General features: G+C 41.9%; 1 protein-coding gene across 14 annotated transcripts in view; it reads right to left on the bottom strand.

Annotated features, from left to right (window-relative positions):
* LOC129392087 (rRNA/tRNA 2'-O-methyltransferase fibrillarin-like protein 1) overlaps positions 1-4692 on the bottom strand; it is a 76860-nt gene that overhangs the window by 43176 nt on the left and 28992 nt on the right. The window lies entirely within an intron of this gene.

Raw genomic sequence — 4692 nt, 5'->3', positions numbered from 1 at the left:
GGGGGGGGGGTGTGTACTGAGGGCGGTAGCAACCAATATCAATAACCCACAGTTCTAGCTGCCAGTGAAGGTTAACCTATAAATCAAGTCTATTGGGCTCCCCAACGGAGGCCACGAATACCCCCAAATTCTGAGCAGCCTGCAAATAGAAGGATCTGTGATGGTCAGAAAGCAGGGAGACTGCGGCAACTGCCGTCTGTCTCATTTGCACCACAGTTGACTAAATAAGAAAGGTACTTAATACAACTGGTTTGGCCACATTGACAAGGAGCATGATGCACCCAGTAACTTCAAGCTGCCTTACGAGCATGGAGGAAAAACTTCCTTAGCCTAGCTCAGGATTCCAGGGAGTGATTTTCAACCCCCTGAGAAAACCATAATTCAAAAAGAGTCATGTACCAAAATGTTCATTGCAGCTCTATTTACGATAGCCAGGACATGGAAGCAACCTAAGTGTCCATCAACAGATGAATGGATAAAGAAGATGTGGCACATATATACAATGGAATATTACTCAGCCATAAAAAGAAACGAAATTGAGTTATTTGTAGGCAGGTGGATGGACCTGGAGTCTTTCATACAGAGTGAAGTAAGTCAGAAGGAGAAAAACAAATACCGTATGCTAACACATATATATGGAATCTAAGAAAAAAAAAAAAAGAGCCCAGGGAGGGGAGATGGGGTGTGTTGAAGACCTTTCCAGTTCCTACGTGTCCTGCACTTTGTATCTTTGTGATTGTTCTATATGCTTATCCACAAACCTCTTTTACTTAGGCTGCTCCAATGAGCTGTATAATTTGCAACCTAATGAGCTCTAATTATTCTAATAAAGTATTTCAAGAGGGAAGAGAAATTGCATATGCAAAAATATCTAGAGCATAGCTCTTTATAATAATTAAACATTGGAAGAATGGAGCCACCCAATAACTAGGGAATAATCCATTATACTATGTCCATTCAATGAAATATTATGTAATCATGAAAGTGCATAAACGGAAAAAAGTGGAATGATTACAACAGGGAAAATATATGAGAAGCTGTGAATGCAGGAAAGAATGGTATGTGTGTGTGAGTGTGTATGTGTGTTCTATATTTTTCAAAAACAGCATTAAATTTTTGAGAAAGGCTTGCGGGCTCTTAAAATCCCCTTTCTTAAAATAGTTGATAGAACTATCAGGTATGAGAACTAGAAATAATTTTAGCAGTCATTTAGTATAACTTTTCATTTCTTCAGATTCTGAATATCTTTAGTGATGAGCAGTCCTCTGTCCTCCAGTACAGTGGCTGCCCACCTTCTGCCTGAACACCTCTGGGGACAGAAGTGCCAAAGTTTCTCCTCTCTTCAGTTGGCTGATTACAAAGTTCTCCCTTCTGTTATGTCTGCAGTTTCTTCCCCTTAGTTCTAGTTCTCTCTGTTGGGGGTCAAGTCTATCACTTTTTTTTCTCCCCGAAATGTCCATTGTCACTGCAGTAGACAATTACTCTAAAAGTACAATCGCTCTTGTAGCAGCCTCTGCTCCCTCTCACTGACAAATACTTGAGAAGTCCTTTTTTGAGAACCGTGGACCACACAAGCTTCTCTCCAGGTGCAACATTATTGCCAGTGTCCCAGGAAAAAAGCACATACCTGTGAACAGAAGGATGAAGAGTAGAGCCCTGGAAGGGAGTGGGGGCCAATTGCAAATGGAAAACCCAGCAAAGCGGTCATGGGAAAATAGCCAAAGTGGAGACTGACTTCCAGTTCCCCAGCAGACCTTCTTGCCTTGGTTTCTAGAACAGGTGATGCCATACCCAAAGCTGTGTCATATCTCAGCATATCAGAGGCCCATGGAGTCAAAATAAATGGAAAAAACCTCTCAAGCTAGTTTGGAAAAAATAGGTGGTTTGATTACATTGACTATTCAACGCCCCCCATTTAAGGCTGTTAGGCAGACTATCTCGGTGAACACTGTGGGTAAGATGCTGCCTAAAAGGGATAACCCCTTGTCCTAACCGGCATAGAGTCAGCATGCTTCTGATGGGAAAAGATAACTTTCAAATACTTCAATGTCAAAGAGAAAGGAGAAACAGGAGCAGCTCTAGAAAACATAAGAGATTCAAAAGTCTTGGCGGAGGGATGGATTGGGAGTTTGGGGTTAGCAGATGCAAACCATTACATATAGGATGGATAAACAATGAGGTCCTATGGTATAGCACAGGGAACTATATTCAATATCCTGTGATACAATGTTCATTGCCGCACTATTTACAATAGCCAGGCCATGGAAGCAACCTAAGTGTCCATCGACAGATGAATGGATAAAGAAGATGTGGCACATATATACAATGGAATATTACTCAGCCATAAAAAGGAACGAAATTGAGTTATTTGTAGCGAGGTGGATGGACCTAGAGTCTGTCATACAGAGTGAAGTAAGTCAGAAAGAGAAAAACAAATACCATATGCTAACACATATATATGGAATCTAAAAAAAAAAAAAAGGTTCTGAAGAACCTAGGGGCAGGACAGGACTAAAGACACAGACATAGACAATGGACTTGAGGACACGGGGATGGGGAAGGGTAAGCTGGGACGAAGTGAGAGAGTGGCATGGACATATATACACTACCAAATGTAAAATAGATAGCTAGTAAGGGTAAGCTGGGACGAAGTGAGAGAGTGGCATGGACATATATACATTACCAAATGTAAACTAGATAGCTATTGGGAAGCAGCCGCATAGCACAGGGAGATCAGCTCAGTGGTTTGTGACCACCTAGAGGGGTGGGATAGGGAGGGTGGGATAGGGAGGGTGGGAGGGAGACGCAAGAGGGAGGAAATATGGGGATATATGTATACATATAGCTGATTCACTTTGTTATGCAGCAGAAACTAACAAAGCATTGTAAAGCAATTATACTCCAATAAAGATGTTAAAAAAAAATCCTGTGATAAACTGTTATAGAAAGGAATTTTTAAAGAATGTATATATATATGTATAACTGAATCACTTTGCTGCACAGCAGAGGTTAACACAACATTGTAAATCAACTATACTTCAATTTTAAAAAAAGAGATTCAAAAATCTTGAACAAGTGAGACAAAAACTAAAAAAGCAAAAATACAGACAATGTACCTAACCACTTGGTCTGACAAGACCCTCGCTCATGAACACATTATACATATGTGCACCCATCCACACACACATAATAGGAGGGCAAATCCAAATGTCTGTTCTCTTTGGAATGTTCATGGTAAATCTGAGTGTAGGCAAAAGTGAAGACCTCCCTGGGATCTAAACAAATCTTAGGAAGCAGACTTTGCTTCCTATTTTAGCCAGTATTGCTCCTATATTTGCCTGAGCCCTCCACGATTGTCTGGACCCCAGAATTCATTCTTTATGTTCCTGGAGTTTATATCTTTGCTTGATCTTCTTATCCAACCTAACTTTATTTGTAATAGAAGCACATCTATTTGGCCCCTTTACTCCTCTATTTTTTTAGGAAAAAGCATCCCCAAACAGTGGTAATTAGAGGGTGTTCAGAAGTTGGAAAGTAAGAAGAAATTAATCTATGCACAAAAAGGAAATGCCTGTCACTCTCATATCTTTCTCTGAGGATCCTCCTAGCCTTCAAGGATATGTTTTAAAGAAAGTCTTAATTCAAAGAACTGCAATCTTCACTCACAAGAATCAAATAAGCTACTTGGAGGTTGCTGTATGACTCTTAATCATTACTTGTTTGAATCCTAGGTGCTCTGATGAGAGGTCGTTTTAAGAGCATGCTTGTGTGAACCTTTAAGAGGTTTCTGTCTGGGCATCCTGGATCATCCTGGTATTTAAATCCTGGGTTTACCAGGTGATGAGGACTGGAGGTAGGTTTTTCCAGCCACTAGAGACAGGCACAGCCATGCGCATGACGGCATCCATCAAGGCCGCCTTTTCTTCAGATGTCTCACTTTCAGAATTACAGAATCTACCAAATAAAACATTAAGGCCACCATCAACCAGCTTTCCATTTCCCTTCCCCCAAAAAGGGGCACGCAAGAGCCCACAGAAACAGGCTGGACACACAGGCCCTGCTCACCTGGGAAAATGATTTCAGTCACTGTCTTCAGCTCCAATTCCTGCACTTAGAACACACATTATAATCTAGCGCCTAATCTAGCTGGATTCTGCTCCAGTTTCATTGACCAAGGCATCATCCCTTCCAAGCCGCCTCAGTGAAACCAGTGTAGACCACTGGATGGAATGCTAAGTGCAGCCGTGCCTCAGAAGGAAAGAGAGCACCACCACAGGAGGAAAGAAGGGAGGGCATAAGCAGAGACTGTACAAAATCAGAAACACATTTTTAGAACATGGTGGGCTTGGGGGAAGAAGGGAAAGAAATCAACAAAACGTCCCAATGATTTCACGGCAGAGCTAGAAGAGAGCATTTACAGCTATTCCAGGATACTCCAACAGAAAGCTTTTCCTGGATGCACAGACCTTCACAACACTGACAACCCTCAGGTGACCGTGCTGGCTCGTACATGTGGTCATGATGTCACAGCGTGAGAAGAACACAACAGAATGCCCAAGAGGCACCTGGACAGCACAAAGCAAAAAAGAAAAAAAGAAAAAATAAAAAAGGCTGAACTCCCCCCCACAGAACCCCATTAAAAACCAGTGTGGGGCTTCCCTGGTGGCGCAGTGGTTGAGAGTCCGCCTGCCG

This window comes from Physeter macrocephalus, chromosome 4 (assembly GCF_002837175.3).
Source record: "Physeter macrocephalus isolate SW-GA chromosome 4, ASM283717v5, whole genome shotgun sequence".
In the NCBI taxonomy this organism is placed as follows: Eukaryota; Metazoa; Chordata; class Mammalia; order Artiodactyla; family Physeteridae; genus Physeter; species Physeter macrocephalus.
This window is presented reverse-complemented; position numbering and strand designations above follow the sequence as displayed.